Below are 22,645 nucleotides of genomic sequence, written 5' to 3'. Positions count from 1 at the left end.
AGCATCCGAAGCAAGTCCAGTAGTGTGCATCCTTAGACGTATCATACATGCAGGTTTGGTCAATATAGGGCTTATAGTTACTTGGAAATGAGATCTGCTCCAAAAACTTTAACCTAGTCACTCATCTAGAAAATGTAGGTCAGATCCAGCATCCGAAGCAAGTTCAGTAGTGTGCATCCTTAGATGTATCATCCATGCAAGTTTGGTCAATATAGGGCCTATAGTTACTTGGAAATGAGACCTGCTCCAAAAACTTTAACCTGCTCCAAAAACATTAACCTGGTCATTCTTTAGGTGAAATTGCAGCATCTGAAACCTTGACTGGTACAATGAAACACACTAGGAGCATCCTCCATGCATCTCTGATTAATATAGGCCATAGAAGAACTTGAAAAGAAAACTGCTCCAAAAACCTTAACCTGGGACGCCGACGCCGAGGGTATTAATAAGCTCCCCCAACTTTGTTGAGGTGAGCTAAAAAATAGCATCCTGTCCTGTTTACATAAAATATTGAACCATGTCAGAAGTTTAGTTCAGTCTTGATGACATTTTATGAAACATTTCTTAGGTTTAATCAGCATTCACAATATTTACATCACTGATGCAGATAATTTACCTATCTATACTCAACTATCATATAACAATCAAAAACTAATGAACCTTTTTTAAATGATATCATGGTATTATTATATTAATACAGGTATACACGTATTTCAAAAAAAAAAAACAAAACCAGCTGTGAAAAATTTATTATTCCCAGTTTCACCTATATTGTTTATTGCAGATTTATAATTTGTGCAATATTTTATTACAATGTTAAAGTTTATACAATGGATTGGGCCATGGATATCAGTCTGGGTAGCTCAGTTGGTGGAGCATCTGACTAGTGAAGCAGGGATCCCAGGTTTGATTCCTGGTCTAGCCATACATTTCCTCATTTCCTGTTACAGATATATTATATGTGATGCTTTGGTGATATTTAAGCACTTTATTAACATGTTTTAAATGTAATAGTCAATTCAAGTCAGTCAAAATGGCTTCTGGGGGCAGCCAGCCGAACACTCTAAGGAAGTGGCAAATGGTGGCAACATGGAGATGGGGTTAAAAAAAGATTTGGAAGACATTGAATGACCTCAAAATTAAAAGATATGTATCTAGTATGGAGAAAAACAAAGTTCTTGAATACTTGTCAATCAAAATTTGATGTGGGTTCAACAGGAAACCCTATGACCTTTGACTTGAAGATGAATAGCATTGTATGAAGTGTTAAAGGCCATGAAGTAAAATGGTTCTCTAGAAATTGAACATTGTCAATGGTTAAACGGAAAACTTGTGACTTTTGGCTAATTGGTCTACTAACCATTTTGAACTTAAGCTTCAAATCAATAACAAGATGTGTTTGAGAAACCCTGACGCCCCTGTACGGCAGTTTATAACAAGGTTAAATTTAGTGAAAGTAAGTGTCAAGGAATTAAAAATTGTTAGTACCCGAGGAACGGTCTTAGCTCAAAGAATACAAGTAAAATAGGAGAGCTTTAGCAGCAACCATTCAAAAGTTTTGACTAAGGTTAAAGCTGTTGACAATCCAACAAAAAAATACATCCTCCTGAATCAATTCAATTATGGGCCATTAACACTATTTTATAATCTAGTATCTACTGCAGGCATACCATCAGAAGTATCAAAGTCAGTGTCGGTGTCTACAACCACATCCTCTGCCTCTGTGACAGATGTAGGAACTTTTTCTATAATCCTGGTCATCTTCACTGAAATTAAATATAAAAATTTTGAAAACATTCCCTTAAACATGTTAAAACGAACTAGGAACATAGGTAATTAGAAAACATTTGTCACCAATCAGTCAACAAAGATTGATTTCTTCACCAATTCAATTATGGGTCATTAACACTATTTTATAATCTAGTATCTACTGCAGGCATACCATCAGAAGTATCCATGTCTGTGTCTACAACCACATCCTCTGCCTCTGTGACAGATGTAGGAGCTTTTTCTATAACCCTGGTCATCTTCACTGAAATTATATATAAAAATTTTAAAAACATCCTGTTAAACATGTTATAATGAACTAGGAACAGAGGTAATTAGAAAACATATGTCACCAATAAGTCATCAAAGATTGATTTCTTCACCAATTCAATTATGGGTCATTAACACTATTTTATAATCTAGTATCTACTGCAGGCATACCATCAGAAGTATCAAAGTCAGTGTCGGTGTCTACAACCACATCCTCTGCCTCTGTGACAGATGTAGGAACTTTTTCTATAATCCTGGTCATCTTCACTGAAATTAAATATAAAAATTTTGAAAACATTCCCTTAAACATGTTAAAACGAACTAGGAACATAGGTAATTAGAAAACATTTGTCACCGATCAGTCAACAAAGATTGATTTCTTCACCAATTCAATTATGGGTCATTAACACTATTTTATAATCTAGTATCTACTGCAGGCATACCATCAGAAGTATCCATGTCTGTGTCTACAACCACATCCTCTGCCTCTGTGACAGATGTAGGAGCTTTTTCTATAACCCTGGTCATCTTCACTGAAATTATATATAAAAATTTTAAAAACATCCTGTTAAACATGTTATAATGAACTAGGAACAGAGGTAATTAGAAAACATATGTCACCAATAAGTCATCAAAGATTGATTTCTTCACCAATTCAATTATGGGTCATTAACACTATTTTATAATCTAGTATCTACTGCAGGCATACCATCAGAAGTATCAAAGTCAGTGTCGGTGTCTACAACCACATCCTCTGCCTCTGTGACAGATGTAGGAGCTTTTTCTATAATCCTGGTCATCTTCACTGAAATTAAATATAAAAATTTTGAAAACATTCCCTTAAACATGTTAAAGGGGTAGTTAGAAAACATATGTCACCAAAGAGTCAACAAAGATTGATTTCTTCACTAAAATCAAATAAATTATGGGCCACAAACACTACAGTTGAACTTCGGTATCTCGAACACGGATATCTTGAATACCATGGATATGTAGAAGTGATTTTGAAGTCCCAAGCACTTATTTCTTAATTATTTTACCCTGGATATCTCGAATCTTCGGATTTTCTTGGTCCCTTGAAGTTTGGGATAATGGGATTTCCCTTTAACATGTTAAAACAAACTAGGAACAGGGGTTATTAGAAAACATATGTCACCAATGAGTCAACAAACATTGATTTCTTCACCAATTCAATTATGGGTCATTAACACTATTTTATAATCTAGTATCTACTGCAGGCATATCATCAGAAGTATCCATGTCTGTGTCTACAACCACATCCTCTGCCTCTGTGACAGATGTAGGAGCTTTTTCTATAATCCTGGTCATCTTCACTGAAATTATATATAAAAATTTTGAAAACATTCCCTTAAACATGTTAAAGAGGTAATTAGAAAACATATGTCATCAATGAGTCAACAAACATTGATTTCTTCACCAATTCAATTATGGGCCATTAACACTATTTTATAATCTAGTATCTACTGCAGGCATACCATCAGAAGTATCCACGTCTGTGTCTACAACCACATCCTCTGCCTCTGTGACAGATGTAGGAGCTTTTTCTATAACCCTGGTCATCTTCACTGAAATTATATATAAAAATTTTGAAAACATTCTGTTAAACATGTTAAAACGAACTAGGAACAGAGGTAATTAGAAAACATATGTCATCAATGAGTCAACAAACATTGATTTCTTCACCAATTCAATTATGGGCCATTAACACTATTTTATAATCTAGTATCTACTGCAGGCATACCATCAGAAGTATCCACGTCTGTGTCTACAACCACATCCTCTGCCTCTGTGACAGATGTAGGAGCTTTTTCTATAACCCTGGTCATCTTCACTGAAATAATATATAAAAATTTTGAAAACATTCCCTTAAACATGTTAAAACGAACTAGGAACAGAGGTAATTAGAAAACATATGTCATCAATGAGTCAACAAACATTGATTTCTTCACCAATTCAATTATGGGTCATTAACACTATTTTATAATCTAGTATCTACTGCAGGCATACCATCAGAAGTATCCATGTCTGTGTCTACAACCACATCCTCTGCCTCTGTGATGGATGTGGGAGCTTTTTCTATAATCCTGGTCATCTTCACTGAAATTATATATAAAAATTTTGAAAACATTCCCTCAATCATGTTAAAACGAACTAGGAACAGGGGTTATTAGAAAACATGTCACCAATGAGTCAAGAAAGATTGATTTCTTCACTAAAAGTCAATGAAAAAATCTACCAAACATATTTTATGAAGATGCAAAGGTAAGGTCCAAAATATTTTCATGGGTAATGTTTTTTCTAAATGTGTAATTATTGACTTTCAGTGAAAACAACTCCCATATGTGCCACACCAGGAAATGCATATGGAGAAACTTAATGTACTTGATAAAGAGAGATACAAGCGCTAAAATTATGCAGGTTCAGGTATACACCATAAGAAAATGACAGCATTACATGCATGTATTTTAAACTGTTCTAGCATGATGGGTACAGTGTATGTAGTGAGATTCTTTTCACACACATGTAGTGGGTTTTCTTTCACTCAACATGTAGTGGGAGTCCACAAATTCCAGTGTAATTCAGTAGATTTTTTAATTAATGGCCTTCATTGAGTACTGCAAAAAATGTTCCTGCCAGATATGCACAGACAAACCACACAGGCCAGGAGATGACTTTGGTTCATCGTGTTGATGGGGTTGAAGAAAGAAACAATGAGAATAATGATGATTCAGGTATACTTTTACATGCAGAGTACTATATTATAGATATTCATCATCCTCTATTATACTTCAATATATATAGGGTTCTACACCAAAACAACTATTCCCAAAGTATTTGCCCAGGACAAATACTAGATAATATTCACCCTGACAGGATTGCAAAAGCATTTTACTTGTGAGCATGTTAAAAGCACGTACAAAACCATAGACAGTTTTACAAAATTGAAAGGTATTGAAATTCATCTGAATTTTCAACCATTAAAATCAAATTAAGACAATAGTCATTGTGTCAGAAAATTCTGCCCTCAGTCATTGCCCTTGGACATCTTTCCTTACCTTGGGTGATCAAATGACTATTGTCCTCATACCTATTTAATAGCTATATACTGTGTGTATGTAGTGGAATTCCTGTCACACACATGTAGTGGGATGTTTGAATTTGTAATATTCATCTCGATAACCTTGATACCCAACATATTTTATGAAGATGCAAAAGTAAGCTCCAAAACATTTTCATGGGTAATGTTTTTTTTTTATTTTAAATGTGTAATTGACTTTCAGTGAAAACAAGAAATTCCGAAGAATCAACTCCCATATGTGCCAGATACCCAAACCAGGAAGTGGATATGGAGAAATTTAATGTACTTGATAAAAAGAGATACAAGCTGTGAGGTGTAACAAATGAGAAGGGTATATCCTGGTGCTGATATCGTAGATAGTATAATCGAATTTGGCGTTTGCCTATTTACGAGTCCTGCTCAGCTTTAAATAGTTTCATTAGTTTTAAGTCTATCAAACTGCCTATGGTTTGTAGGCTTTTATCAAATTACTTATTTTATATACCTTTACAGTGTATATCTTGATCCTTGCTACCACTTGCCAAATCAAAAGGGTCGTCATCATCGGAAGATTCTAAGAAAGCAAAGAAAATCAGTAAAATATGTTACACATTTTAATCCATGCACAAGTTACTAGGTATTTCAAATTGACAGATGCTATGAACTGCAATTAAGAGAGGGACCAGTTCTTTTTTCCAATTCCCAAGATATATAGATAACACCTGCTTGATCAGATATGCTCCAACAAAAATGATTAAGACAGGTATTCTTCCTACATTAATCTTTAGCTGGATATGTGTTCACTCATTATATACTCTCAAGGGATGAATGGATCTGCGCTATCTGCTGTGTGATCAACCCTTAAGTCTGCATTTTGTTGTACAATATAATTGCATATTTATGTCCTTACTGTTAAAAAACAAAGATTTTTTTTTTTTTTAAATTGTTATAATGCTATTTAAATGAATTTAAAAAAAAATTTAATCTAGATGAAACATTTTTAATGGTTGATGCATAACTCCTACACTTTTATTTGACTATCTACCTTTAAACTTTTTAAATACTTGATTTTTTTTTAGTGTAAATTGCCTGTTTTTAAGCTGCAATTCACATTTTTTTATGTAACAACAGGCAATTTCTTGACTGTATGTCTACATGAACCAAAACTGACTAAGTTTATCAAAAAAAAAATAAAATCTGTAAAATGAAGAAAAATTACCCATCGGCAATCATGATAAAAATAACAGGTGCACAATTTATATGGTAAATAATGGGTGTACAAATTTTCAGGAAAAAAAATATCTTGATAAAATCATGTCTACTGAGACGGACATGTTGATTCCTATATATCCCCTCCCCCAACCCGATCAACAAATTAATGATGTACGAGTCAGCTTGAATACAAATCGAATCACTGATTCAATTGTATTACTGGTACTTTGTTGTTCATCATAACAAGGTCTAAATGGTGTTGTTTGTTTATTAAAATTTCAATAATGTTTAAAGGTCTTCTTTCAATAAGAAATATGAAAATGTTAAACAATTTAGAAATATGCAAATGTTAAACAATTTAGAAATATGCAAATGTTAAACAATCAATTTTGATAAAAAAAAATAACATGTTCTGAATCTGCTACTTTTTCTTATCAGTGTCACCAATTACATATGAACAATCATGAAACTTTTACCCTATCAGATTCATTGACAAGCTGATGATGATGACTATAATTTGTCCTTAGCTATAGATTACCATTGCCTCATTTCTGACCCTCTGTGGTCCATCCAAAGGACAAAGCATGATAAGGGCCAAATTTGGTCCCTATTTTAAATATTAGAAATTGTGAGAGCTTGAAACTAAGACCTTGAAATCATGCTTGTTTTATAAGAAGCAAGGATGTGGATTTTTGATTCAAAGGGTACATAGAGACCACAAAAGGGCAACTTTTTACCAAATAACCTAAATCATGATAGAATATTACATAAAATCTTATATACTTTTTACCTCTGAAATGTAGAGAACTTGCATGCCTATTTGAGATTTTCATACAAACCAGAAGTATCTGTTGAGACTGTAGCTCTACTAGTCTACTTCCGTGTCAAGTTATATTGAAATCAAACAAAAACTGTAGGAGGAGTAGCTTTTTGAAAGTATTTCACAGAAATTTCTATTTTTAGTAACCATGATAACACCTTTCATCGAAATCAAAAAACAAAATACATATTATGTATGTAAGTGTATTCTAATTGTGTGCCAAATTAGATTGAAATCAGACCAAAACTGTAGGAGGAGTAGCGTTTTAAATGAATTTCACAGAAATTTCTATTTTTAGTAACCACGGCAACACCGTTCATCGAAATCAAAAACCAATGCACTAAATTATGTATCTTAGTGTAGTCTACTTGTGTGCTAAGTTATATTGAAATCAGACCAAAACTGTAGGAGGAGTAGCGTTTTAAATGAATATCACAGAAATTTCTATTTTTAGTAACCATGGCAACACCATTCAACAAAATCAAAAACTGATGCACTAAATTATGTATCTTAGTGTAGTGTGCTTGTATGCCAAGTTATAATGAAATCAGACCAAAACTGTAGGAGGAGTAGCGTTTTAAAGAAATTTTACAGAAATTTATATTTTTAGTAACGATGGCAACACTGTTCATCGAAATCAAAAACCGATGCACTAAATTATGTATCTTAGTGTAGTCTACTTGTGTGCCAAGTTATACTGAAATCAGACCAAAACTGTAGGAGGCGTAGAGTTTTAAAGAAATTTTACAGAAATTTCTATTTTTAGTAACCATGGCAACACTATTCATCGAAATCAAAAACCGATGCACTAAATTATGTATCTTAGTGTAGTCTACTTGAGTGCCAAGTTATACTGAAATCAGACCAAAACTGTAAGAGGAGTAGCGTTTTAAAGGAATTTCACAGAAATTTCTATTTTTAGTAACCACGGCAACACCATTCATCGAAATCAAAAACCGATGCACTAAATTATGTATCTTAGTGTAGTCTACTTCTGTGCCAAGTTATATTGAAATCAGACCAAAACTGTAGGAGGAGTAGCGTTTTGAAAAATTGTTTACAGACAGACGGACAGCTAGACAGACAGACGGACGGACGACGGACACCTTACTAACACATAAGCTCTTCTGGTCTCTGATCAGTAGAGCTAAAAATGAGCAAATTCCTTGTTGTTATTTAAATGTAACATGAGTATAACCAGGAAGATAGGAAGATATTGTTGAATATTTTAAAAAGCACTTGCAGATTCAGAACATCTGATTCACTCAACTTTATTTTCAATCAATATAAACTCAGAAATCATTCATGAATTGATTGCTTTTTGAAACTAAACTCAAAGTATAACTAACTGTACATTTTTTATGAATAAATTTAAGACTGATAAATTAAGAACATGAAACAAAAGTGTAAACAGTATTCACGAAAATATTGAAAGTAGAACCACTGGACTGTCTGTCCTAACTGGCTCACAATGAAATTTCGGCCCTTTTAAGGATACATAACACAAACAAAAATTCGATGCATGGATTGACATATATTTTTTGACTGAATTTGATTAGAAATTATGTATATAATAAATCCCTAAAATATAAAGAAATCGTAAATTTTCTTTGGTACTTAGATATGCGACTCTGTATTGCTTTCTATGTTATTCTATACAAAATTTTGCACATATTTTAAACATTGTGACAAAATCGTACAAAATTCACCCACTTTACATGGCAAACATTTTACAGGCTACCTATTTGAATATCAATGAGAAATATTGCTTATTTGTGAAAAAAAAATTGTGTTATTTATCCTTAATACTGTATGTGTACTCAAAAAAGCGGACTTCATTTTTTAGCGACTTTGGCGCACACAGGGATGCGCTAATTCATGATTACCGTTAATAAATGAATTTTTCATTTCTTGCTTCGATCCGCCATTTTATCAGGCCTCGAACATCGAGCCCGATTTAGTCGTTATCTATTTCACCAGGCAATAGACCTATATAAATGCATGTAAATATATATCCATGTATAATGTGATTTTTTTTTTCAAATTCATTTTTTATTTAATGTAATGTTAATATAAAATGGGTTATTGGCACTTGTCACTTGGATCATTCAGTTCAACCGTGTCGACCCCCATACCTCGACAATGTTTTATACATGTATGGGTATTAGTTACATAATATTATTCTAACATATATATAATTACACATTATTGATCCTCATGGATTGGAAGTGCCATTAGAAGATTTTAAGTTAATTGTTTTTCATTAATTTATAGTAAACGGTAATTAAATGCTCAGCAATAAAACTACGACCACATGTTATAATATATAACTTAAGGCTATTTTCAGCCAGGTGGACACGATAATTGAACAGCAATAATCAAATACAATGTTTAAAAATTATTTAGAGTAAGATGTTAAAATTTTACTTTAACTCATAGACAAAAGGTAAAACTTTTTTTTAGCGCTACATGTGTAGCGCTAATTCATGACTACACCAACCACTCCATACCCGATGATTGCGCTAAATTTTGAATACATAAATTTTTGTACACATACGGTATTTAATATCATGGGAAGTATTATATGTACATTAAAACAGGATATGACCTCCTCTCTGTACTTTCTTCATGAGAAGGAAGCCATTTTTGTACATTTCAACATTACTTGCTGCCAGTGGATGCTGTGCAAAATATGTATTTAACAGTTAAAGCTGAATTACAATATAAATATATTATACTATAAGTAATAATTTTTTTACTTCGAAAAACATATACCTAGGGTTCGACACTAACATTAGTCCGTTAGTCTCAGACTAATACATTTTCATTCGGACTAATAAAATATGTGGCTAATTAGTCCGAACGGACCAATAAACATTTCTGAAAAACAAAATGAATAAATTACCGATGTCCGATTCTCGACAACTTTTACTGGAAAACCCCGTGTGTATTTTTAGATTTCTAGCTTTTGGCGGGTAGTTACGCAATGCTGGGTCAATTCAGCGCCCAATTTGTCGACTGATCGATATGAAATATAAGGTTTTAGTGATCATGATTTAGTATGACACTTTTAAGAAAGATGTTGGACTTTTTGGATGTAATGTAAAGACAAAAAAAAAACAAAACAAAAAAACAGATCGGGAATACGATCATACTTGCTGATTGCGAGATTTAAATGAATCTGTGGAATAATATATTTCACTTAAATACTCTGTTTATTTCAAAAAATAATACGTATATTAATTGTCACGTTTATTGAATGTTAAAAAACATTGATGTTTTTTTTTTTCGACGGACTAATAAAATCGCGTGCGGACCTTTTTTTAAAGAAACGAAAATAAAATTATAAGTCATTTGTTTTAAATAATAATAATAATAATAATAATATATATATATATATATATATCGCCTTCTCGGACAATTTGGGCATTTAAAATCTATATCCCTTTTTTTTAAAGAAACGAAAATAAAATTATAAGTCATTTGTTTTAAATAATAATAATAATAATAATAATAATATATATATATATATATATATATATATATATATATATATATATATATATATATATATATATAAAAAAGCACTAAAAACCAACAACACTGTATATCCTAAGTGTCGGATCTACTAAGTAGATACAAGGTAACGGATGAAAATTTATATAAAGCACTAAAAATGACCAACGACACGAACAATAATAATATATAATATATATATATATATATAATATATAATATATATATATATATATATATATATATATATATATATATATATATATCGCCGCCGTACCCTCTTCCCCCTTTTTGGGAATGGAATTCCTAGAGAAATGGGGGAGGGAAGCCCCGTCCTCCTCCTCTTTTGAAATGGAAATCATTTAAAAGTGGGATAGCTTGAACAAATGGGACAAGAAAACATTGATGTAACCACCAATTGTCGCCCGGGAAATAAATAAAGTAAACAATGAAAATGAGTCTTGATCATCAAACCGCTTCGATATGTGTGAAAAAGGCATGCGTCTAAATGATGGAGACGATAGTCGAGAATATTTTGAAAACCTCTAGTCAGATGAAAATCGAACAAAAACGATACCCTTTTAAACTTTATCAATTCCTCAAGTAAATGTTGGCTGCCTAAAATATAAATTGAAACCAGACACATGCATCACCTATTTTCAAAAAATGTCTATCACTCTAAGAATATAAAACACGAACTGTGTAAAGTACGTTTTTATGCGATAAGTTAAATTCGATGTTCTAAAAAAAGGGACTGGTCGTTTTTCGATTGTAAATGATAAGCAACTTTATATATTAAATATGAAAAACTTATATATTTTTACAGATTCACTTTATGGAAGTAAATATATTGTGTATCTCGTAATTTATAAAGGGAAAGAACATCCTGATTAACAATCTTTTTAATGTTTAGAAAACCTTTAATTCTGGATAACTTCTCCCACCTCAATCCCCATATACCAACACTTAAACTTGTATGTATAGAGCAGCCCGGTCCTCCGGGCTGCAATAAAATGGGTGGATGTGCTCTCTCTCTCTCTCTCTCTCTGTCTCGCGCGCGCCTTGCATCTTGTGATGTTGCCGCTCCCTTACCCTTTGTCCAAAAAAGGTCAACCTAGTACTTTTGCAAGATGGCGTTGAACATAATTGCAGCAGTTTCTGTGTTCTGTCTCCTGCTCTCTAGGGTGTTATCTGCCACCCCAGAGTGCACAACTTTTACAGTGTGTTGTGAGGGTGAGGGGGGTTTTGTGAATTGCAAAGGTGAATGTGAATGCATTCCTTTTTTTTAGGCTGGGGGACAGGCTAAGAATTTGACATCGACAACCGGGAGATACGTTTTGATTCCCGGTACCTGACCGTGGTCATCCATGGTCAGGTTCACCCTCGTCAAGGTAAGAGGACTCTTTCTCTCTCCTCTCCTATCCCTCTCTGTTGTTTGTAATAATATATATATGTTGTAGTGGATCTTTCACGAGACCAACAGCAGGCCTCTGTTGGTAATATCTCTCTCTCTCTCAGGTTGGGGGGAGGGTTATATCTATCATGCATATTTAGGTAACACTTCCCTTTCTCTCTCTCTTTTAGAAAAAAACCAGTCAACCTCAAGTCACTACTCGTAGTAAGTTATTTTTTTTCATTATTTACAACATTATTTAACATCCTAATTGTGTAAGGTATTAAATAACTTTCATTTTTATAATCAGAGGACGCTAGCGCTGGGACAGCTCCTGTGGTCGTGACCTCCGAAAGAACTGGCACGACCAGCTATGGTAAATATTTTTTTCTCTTCTCCCACTACTCCCTCCCCCCCCCCCCCTTTTTTTTTTTTTAAAGTTTAAGCTTCTTTTTTTTTAAGGTGAGGGCAAGAACACCACCATGATCAGGACACACGAGTTGGTTACAGGTATTACTCTTTACAGTATATTCCTATTCCTTAATTTTTTTAGGGTTGCTATTTTATTTCAGGGTTTTTTTCCTTCTTCAGGAGAGGTCATCTTGTCCACGGCAGCAATTCTTGTTATTTCTGGTAAGTCTATTTCTGTTTTCTTGGTAAATATTTTTATGCATGTTGTATGTGGTTTTTTTTTTAAATTAGATTTTATTTTGTATATATATATATATATATATATATATATATATATATATATATATATATATATATATATATATATATATACTCCATGCCTCCCCCTTCCATTTTTATATGTCCCGTAGTTGTTTTTTTTTTTAAATATATCTATATCTTTTTCTACTTTTATAGTTTTTGTCCTGTCCATGTCCTTGTTTTATATGTTTTGTGTACGTACGGAGGAAATGGAGCTGGAGGAAGCGAGAAGAACGCGCAGAAATCCACAGATACCGACCTGCGCCGTACCCGTGTGCTTCACTCGGCCAGGAAACAATAGACTTATTTCATTTAATTTTTTAATTTAAAAAAATCAACATTCTCTATTCTTTCCATTTGCGACTGCATTTCTTATTAATGTGACATTATTTTCCTTTGTATTCGGACCTTTTCTTTATTCTTGCCTGTGTGTGGTTTATACCATTGAAATTACTAGTCCTATTTCTGATATCTTTTTTTACACTTTTTTTGCGGGCACCCCCCCCCCTTCCTCTTATTGTGAAAACATTAATGTCATTGTTCATTTCTGTTCTTGTCTCGATTGTCTTTTGTTCGTTTTTGTTCTGTATGTTCAATAAATCTCTGTTTTTCCTAAATATCTTCATCTTTTTATTTACTCAATGGCAGGCACACAAAAAAGACCGAATTATTTGCAGCGTTCTTGACTCCATGGACGTAACAAATATTACACCATTATTAGTTAAGAGCATTTTTTTTAAAATCGTGACATTTTGTAGTCACACATTTTAAAAGTAGTATAGCACTTGTCTTTCGTTTCTCTATTAATTAATGTGGACATTTTTATGACACACTTCGAATTTTGCGTATATAATGAAATATATGAAGATAACGAACAGTATTCAGGCTCAAAAGTCCATCAAACAATACAAAATAGGAGCAGAGCAAACACGGACCTCCAAACATCAGAGGTGGGATCAGGTACCATGGAGGAGTGAGCATCCCCTGCCGACCGGTCACACCCGCCGTGTGCTCGTCATGATCGGGAAATAACGGAAAAATCCGTCGACAATTTAGTGTAAATTTGTATGAATAACATTTGACTCAATGATAAATTGTATTTGCTGACAAGGTCATTGTATTGACCATAGAACTTACGAAATGATGACTTTAAACGAGACAGCTGATATTCTTGTTTCATCAACTTGTTTTTCAATAATTTACCTCGTTTTAGAAATTGTACATACGTAGAGCATGTTCTTGCGTATCGAATCAACTGAGAGATATATACCCCGTATGCAGGTGATGAAGGTATATTGCTGCATAAGTAAGGGAAGTTGACGATTGAAAAGTTAAAGTCATCACGTTTATTATAAAGCTTGGTTGTTAGATTACCATTAACGTCTTTTTCAAGTAAAATATCCAAATATGAAACAGATGTGTCAGACTCTGTGGTATCTTTTATCTCAAGCTCACAAGGATAAATCGTATCGACATAAGAATGGAAATAGCCATTGTTAATTGACAAAACGTCGTCGATATATCTAAATGTCGAGTTGAAGGCCACAGCAAGTGTTTTCTTCTTTTTCACGTAGAAGATTTTGGACAAATTCTGCTTCATATGAATAAAAAAAAAAATTCTGCTAATAACGGGGCGCAATTGGTACCCATGGGAATTCCAATAGATTGTTCGAAGACCTGGTCTCCAAAAACCACATAGATATTGTCAATCAGAAACTCAAGCATCTTTTTAATGTCAACTTCAGAGTACTTGTGTGTACAATCAGAATGTTTTTTAACAAAATAATTTTGCAAATGACCAATGACAAGGTAAGTAATTTTACGAGTTCCGTTTTTATTGAAAAAGCAGCTGTCAATGATATCAAAAAGCATGGACTTTAATTTATCGTGGGGAATGGTTGTGTATAAAGTTAAGAAGTCGGAGTTTTTAAGCTGTTGATTTTGGTAAAATCTTGTGATTTCAAATTTTCCAAAAGTTCCTTGGAATTTTTAAGTATCCACATCTGATTTACACCACTTCTCGAATATATTGTTGCACAGTACTCTTGAAGTTTCTCCTTCACTACTGTTAATATTTTAGTGAGGAGTAAAGAAAGAAGCTTGGTTGATCATTTACTGGAACCCGCTATGTATCTTTGTTTGTAAGGATTTTTATGAAGTTTCGGAATCCAATATAAATATGGTAATTCAAATTCATGTTGGTTGTTTGGAATATTAAAAATATTCAAAACTGACATATGATTTTGAAGAATTTCTTCCTTAGAAAGGGAACTATGAGTATAAGTTGGATTACCACTTGTAGAATTAAATCCAAGTTCCTCTAAAATATATTTAATATAATGAGCCTTACAAAAAAAGAAAATGTTACCTGCTTTGTAAGTAGGGACCAGTACGTACTGATCATGTAATCTATCTAATTCTTTTTTCACTTCTGGATTATTGAATACAGAAGGATAGATGGTTCTCATATTGCCCCTCAATCTTTTTATGCGCGATTTTAACATACATCTGATACATTTAATCCATTCTAACAAAGTGTCAAGGTCTTCTTTTTCATGTCTGGCCCATCGCCTGGCGTAGTCCTCTACAGAATCCATAATATTTATGAAATTCCGACGCCAGTTGAAGGATCGGGGTTCCCTATATTTAGGACCTTTTAAAATTAGTGATCTAAAGTCCTCATTATTAACTATATTTACGTCACCAGTAATAACGTGTCCAGCAGGACTATAGTTATAAGGTGAAGAAGAACATGAACACGATGGAGGATTATGTTTCAGATATTCGAAATCCAGGCCCTGTAAAGTTTTTTTTGTAATTAAAAAGTTTGGAAGCAATAGTCCATGTATATTTGTAGGAAATACAAGATGTAGTCTTTAACTTGAAATATGGTGGACTAAGTGACTAAGAATTTTGTGACTAAGAATATTACTTATATTAACCGCGTCAATTCCTTTGTTGGCATATGGAAGTTTAAGGAAAAAACAGATTGTTTTAGCTGCATTTTCCTCAGTAAAACGTGAGGGTTTAAAAAGCCTATGATTTGCAATATCCATAATCACAGATCCGAGCCTATATTCTGGTGTCGGGGAATCAAAAAATGACTTTCCTTGACCTTTTCAAGAAGACTATTTAAAAGTTTCAAAGGGACAGAGTAGAGTTTGGTGTGAATATGATGTACACCTAACTGTTGATTTACGTAAGGTAGTAATGAATCAAAAGAGACATCGTGTCATCACATTTACATTGTTAAACTGTGGACTGGAAAGATTTCCAACACTATCGACATTGTCATTACATCCATAGGGAAAGGCTGTCCCTAGCTTTCGAATCCAAAATTCTTCTCGTTGTCTACGGAAATGTGTAATCAGTGATGGGCTGTTTGTGTGGTGGTAAATCTTTTCTAGAATTCTAACTTTCATTGACAAAATAGAATGATCAGGTAAATTAAAATGCTTGTATAAAAATTGCTGACCCCCATTATTTATCTGAAATCTATGACCTGATATTCTTTTATTGAGTGATCCCTTGGTTTCACCAACTTAAACAAGTCCACAAAGACTACATTCTATTCCGTAGACAACATTTGAAGATTTGCAGTTAAGCTTTTCCCAAGTTTTGGTACAGAAGTTCTGTCCAGTAAGATTACTGGTGAAAGAAGTGTTAGTTATCAAAATGTCACATGTTTTACAATTTTTCGCAGAACATTTTGAAATAGAAGACATGGGATCGGAAAAGGAATCCTCGAATATATCTCTAATAGAAACCTTACATTCTTTCAATTTTTTGTATGAATTATTGGTTTTATACCAAAACTGGGAATCTGAAGACTGTACATATGACATATTTATAATATCCCTGAGGATTATCCGAGGGGCGGCTTCGAATGAACTCCTTGAGTCTATGTCCCTTATAGACTCAAAAGAGTGACGCCTTTTTATACTGGGCGACGCGCCTGCCAGTATCATTTCGTTATTCTGTACACATGAATGAATAGGTACCGAACGACAAGTATCCTCGGGGACAGACTGTCCACCAGCAGCGATACATGTTCGGTGGTTAAAATGAAATATATGAAGATAACGAACAGTATAAATGATTCAGACGATTCCGTTGTTATCTACTTTCGGAGGCAATCATACCTACGATATCTACCAGCTCTTTTTCTTCTTCTTTGACAGTATGGCTCAACAATTTATTATGGAAATGTACGCCAAACTCTCTCTCTCTGTCTCTCTCTCTCTCTTTCATTATCTTTGGTTTGTGTTCTTTTTCAGGTTAAAAAAGAGAAGCGATCTTAGGATACCTTCAGCTGATTTACAAGAGTAGCCCTTTTTTGTTGATTATTTTATTCTTTAACTACAATTCTTCAATTATGACGTTGTATTTTCTCGCTTACAGAATCGATGAAACCATTAATATCATCTCTGACTCTGATTTTACACCTCAAATCTGGATAAAATATTAGCGACAATTTTAAAATTTTCTATAGATTGTCGCCGACATTCTGTCCTCGGCGACAATTTTTCGATAGTCGGCGACTAGGACTGTCCAAAAGGGACAAATACCCTCCGCTGGGTTTTTCAGAGAAGATACCAAATCACTAATGTTTTCTAGATGTGAGAGGTGTTCACAATTTGCTTAAAAATTTAGAGTGAAAATTTAATTACTCATTATATTTGTTTAATGAATGAAACTAAGGTGCAGCCTATTAAAACATCAATACTAATAATTACAGTGTTTTTTTTTATTTCATTGAAAAAATAGTTTGCAACTATCTGTCATCTTTGTGAGACATGACACTCTGCAAATTGATTGTTGAAAAAAAAAGTCATAATTATACAAAATCAAATTGATCTTAATACCTTTATATCAAACTCATTTTAAAAATAAAAGGCTGGTTCCAGTAACTCTGTATTTTGACAGACATAAATTACAATTAAGAGACTTAGACAACAGAGATCTTTATTTCTTTCTGCCCAATTCCCAGGAGATATAGATAAGACCTGCTTGATCAGAGATGACCTAACAACTTCCCACACTGAACTCATTAATTAATCTGTAACTGGATGCATGTCCACTCATTACTCCCAACGGACAAGTGGATTTACACTATCTGCTGTGTAATGTAAAAACTGTTTTCAGTACTTCGTGATTTTTTTTTTTAGTTCTAATGAGTAGTTTTAAGCTGTAGTTCACATTTTTGTACAGATGTTCTAGATTCTATGTCTCAAACCTTAGACATGAACCCGAAATGACTAAGTCAATAAAATTTAAACGAAAAACACCTGTAAAATGCAGAAAAATTATCAAATAATGTTGAAAATACCAGGTGTACATCTTCATATTGGTAAATAATAAGTGTACAAATTTTCACACAAATCTATGCAACAGTCTCTGGGAACAGATCCGGACAAAACCACATAATAAAAATGAAAAAAAAAAACACCTGTAAAATGCAAAACAATTATCCAATCATAATGAAAATACCAGGTACACACCTTCATATGGCGAATAATATGTGTACAGATTTTCAGACAAATTCTTGCAACAGTTTCCAAGAAATCCAATATACCCCCCTAAACTTCGCGGGAGGTATAATAAGTAATACTATATTGAACATTATTTGTAAGAAACACAAAATTCTACCGTCTGGTTTCCAGAAGGGCAGAGATAGACATTAACTTTCAGATTCACTTGCCCGAAGAGCAAGTAATCTTAAACTTGACTTGTCCGAATGCAAAACTTGGTTGCCCAAAATTAGGAAAGAACTTAAGAAGAAAATTATTAATTACTGTAAACGTTATAAGAAAAAATGTGACTAAATACACTACTGTCAAATTGGCAAGTTGAGCTACCTGAAAAAACGTTGATGCTTCATTTGTACATAAATGTATACCACTGTACTTGAAAATTTAATCTTTTAAACACACACTGCCTTGCAGCAATAACCCTCTGTTTCCTTTTAATAAAATTCTTCTTTTTTTAAATTATTTTTGGTAGGATCCTTTTGTGAATCATGATTTTCAGAGATAACTCCAGGGAAGCAACGCTTAAGGAAGATAGTTGCTATGAAACATACATCTTATCTTGATCAGGATACACTTATATTTTGTGCGTGAATAAGTAAATAAATAAGAAGTTAACAAAATTTTGACGTAGAGCGTATTTACTAGAAGGAAAAAAACGAACCCGATTCTTAAATGAACAGTATAATCAAGAAAAGCTACCAAGGAATTCCAAATGCAAAACCATTGTCAATCTGGTGCGTGGCGGAAATCAAGTGTTAATTTTTTTTTATTTATAAATTAATGTAAACTAAATAAATATGTACATTTGTATGAGAAAAATTCACTAGCCCGATCGGACAAGTACTTCAACAGTTTCACTTGCCCGAACTGGGAATTTCCTTGTCCCGGGCAATCGGACAACCGTTAATGTCGATCCCTGAAGGGGCATCCGAGAATGTCTAAATTAATAAAATTTCCTTGTTTTGTATGGAGTATTACAAAATATGACAGGTACAAAGGATTTATACCATAAAAAAATAATTAAGAGATTCTCAAATTTTTATGCTTTAAATTTCCAGAGCTTATATTATTTAATACTTTTTCTGTTATAAGATGTTTATTACGCCTTCTTTAAGGGCTTCAGTTTACTATAACATGAAAAACACACTAGTACGACGTCAATTTACCTATCAATTGAAAAATCGTTTAAAAATCAGTTATATAAAATTTTAATTAAGTTTTTCAACCTGTAATTTCTTCATTTTGTTAAATTTTATTATTGATGAGAAGAAAGTTGCTTTAAAACAATAAATACACTTTATCTTACTATGATGCGCGAAGTATTGCGTAATGGAAACCCCAGTCGGCCCCCTTAAACCATTTCCCATCCTCCATCAAACAATTCATCCAATTATTAATTAACTTTCTAGAAAGACTTTTGTTGCCCTAGCTGTGTATAAATTATTACAAATTATTGCAAAGAATTTTTTAAGATCTACATAAGACATTACAGCTGTTCCTTGCTTGAGTACAACCGATTCTCCCATTTTTTGTCACAAGCCATCTACATTTTGACGTCATTTTCACACAGTGACGTCAAAAACATGAAGCAAAAAATAAATTATCTATGTAGCTTGTAATAGGAGATTAGATTGGTAAGCAATCCGGGTGTACAACTTGAGCCGGGGTTAAATAACATGACGTCACAATGCATACTTTTCCTGTGATAAAAAGCTATGACATGACGTCACGATTCATTGTAGTACGTAGTCAATCTAATCAATAGTTTGATACACAGTAGATAAGACTTGTGGTTACCAAAAGTATTTTGGAGAGATCCAATCAAGGGTGTACGGGGATTTACCCCGGGCTTCACCTTGGGCCTTCGGCCTTAGGGTGTATGGAATAAAAACCAGGGTAAATCACCATACCCTTGATTGAAACTTGATAACTAATAATGTAACCCATACTATTTATAGAATGTGTTCATGACTTCTTGTATGCTAGATTTCATTCCGATTTAATTGTGGTTATGTAGAAACAGAGAATTAATCATTTCAGATTTGACTGCTATTGAAGAGACTGCTGTCAGCAATTGTTATCTTGAAAACCAAACTGCCACAAATGACCCTACACTTAGTCCATCCTGTGACGATTCAAGTCTGAAAAATCAAAGTACTCAGGGGCTCGTTAGTCGTAAGTTCTTTTGTAAAACGGGATACAGGACTACAGAGAGCCGAACTTATTTATAGAGCAGTGACCAGTACCGTTTTACATGAAACATACATGGAATAACTGCTACATAAGAAGTTCAGAAATATTATTTTGCGACAGCCTATTAAATAAATTTAAGTTTTTTAACACACAAGCAGTTTTTTTAAATCGTCTTTGTATAACGATATACCTGTATAACCTCGGTGTCAGGATATCGCATTGTTACCCACGTTTGATTTAACTGGAACAACATTCTCCAGATTATTTTGTTCGATATTTTCAATTTGCAGTTCGCAATACTATTGTCATCTGTTATTATTTTTTTCCTTTTTTTAATTTCAATGTAATGTGCTAATATCGCAACATCCAACCTAGTAACAAGTGCGCATATACTATGCACGCGTGGCGAGACAGTGAAGTTTTCCATCATTCTATAAATATAGAGGTTGTCTTATCAGCGAAAAACATTTTGATTGAGTGTCGCACGTGGCTTGTGTGTACATATGGCAGCAGAGGTAACGTTCACTCTCACATAGGTATTAACTTCCTTTAAAAGCTTGCCTGATGTGAGAAAACAATATATTTCTGATATTTGAAAAGTTTAACCAAGCGTCATCATCAAGAATTATTGAGAACAGGAACTGATCTAATTTGAAAAGCGTAATGGTAGAGACAGGTAATGTTTATATTGGCGGTTGTTGGGTTACCGTCCGGATTAATCCGCACAGAAAGGCCATCCATCCCGTAAGCAAGGCCATAGCTTACGCTATGGAGCCCGGCTAAAAATGACTTCAACAGCACATCAGATGATGACCAGAGTATGTTTTTTAAGAACATTTCTAAAGCAATGGAGCCTCATTGTAGTAATTATTAAATGATCAAAATTTTATATAGAATTATTTATTTTTGATTTGAATGTTTCTGCCATTGAGAATACTGCTGTCAGCAATTGTTATCTTGAAAACCAAATTACCACACATGTATCCTTTGACCCTACAATTAGTCCATCCTGTGGTGATTCAAGTTTGAAAAAAATGACTTCAATAGCACACCAGATGATGACCACAGTACATGTATATGCCAAACAGACCCAGTCAATATTGATTCAATTATCAGTTTTGATTCTGCCGAAAATGTAATGGATCGCATGGTAAACCAAGGGGATGCGTATTTAGAATGTATTACTGAAGATGCAATCAATAATCTACCAGATCTGGAAAGTTTTTGTAATGAAATTAAAGAAAAAATTTCCATGTGAAGTTTAAGTCTTAGGAATGATTAAACTGAAGAAGAGGCTGAAAGCCGTGATGATGAGGATTATAAACCAGAAAGCAGTGATGATGAGTATCATAAACCAGAAAGTAGTGATAATGAGGATTATAAACCAGAAAGTAGTGATAATGAGGATTATAAACCAGATAGCAGTGATGATGAGGATTATAAACCAGAAAGTAGTGATAATGAGGATTATAAACCAGAAAGTAGTGATAATGAGAATTATAAACCAGATAGCAGTGATGATGAGGATTATAAACCAGAAAGCAGTGATGATGAGGATTATAAACCAGATAGCAGTGATGATGAGGATTATAAACCAGAAAGTAGTGATAATGAGGATTATAAACCAGAAAGCAGTGATGATGATAGTACCATTAGTGATAGTGATTACAGTAACATGGAAAATACGGCGAGAAAGAAGCATGAGAAAAAGGAGACTGTGAGTAATAGTGAGGACTGTGACAGAAGTGTTATTGTTCCTTGTATTGAAAAGCATGCAATTGTCAAAAAGTGTACGTTGAAAGAAGATACAACCATTAAAAAAGACAGAAGTAATCAGGAATTGTTCATCAGTAAAAATGAATCAACTACTTCATGTTTTCAGACCTGTTTACCCGTATTGTTGTCTCTCAGTATTTTTTCTTAGATTTGTAAGTGAGATTTGGCATTTACCCATAAGATTTTACTTTCCATCGATTTTACATATATTACTAGAGAAACCACCGCGTTTTGGCAACCCGACATCACTTAAGTGTTTGAAATCTTTCTTTTTTAGTGATTAAAAAGCGTCAAACTGAGAAAGATCATGACGAAAACTATCTGCTAAAATCCAAACGAACGGATATCGGATTTCCGTATTTTCATTAAAGTAAAAC

This window comes from Saccostrea echinata, unplaced genomic scaffold, assembly GCF_033153115.1.
Source record: "Saccostrea echinata isolate AGI-Se365-2 ecotype Australia unplaced genomic scaffold, CSIRO_AGI_Sech_v1 ptg000036l, whole genome shotgun sequence".
In the NCBI taxonomy this organism is placed as follows: Eukaryota; Metazoa; Mollusca; class Bivalvia; order Ostreida; family Ostreidae; genus Saccostrea; species Saccostrea echinata.
This window is presented reverse-complemented; position numbering follows the sequence as displayed.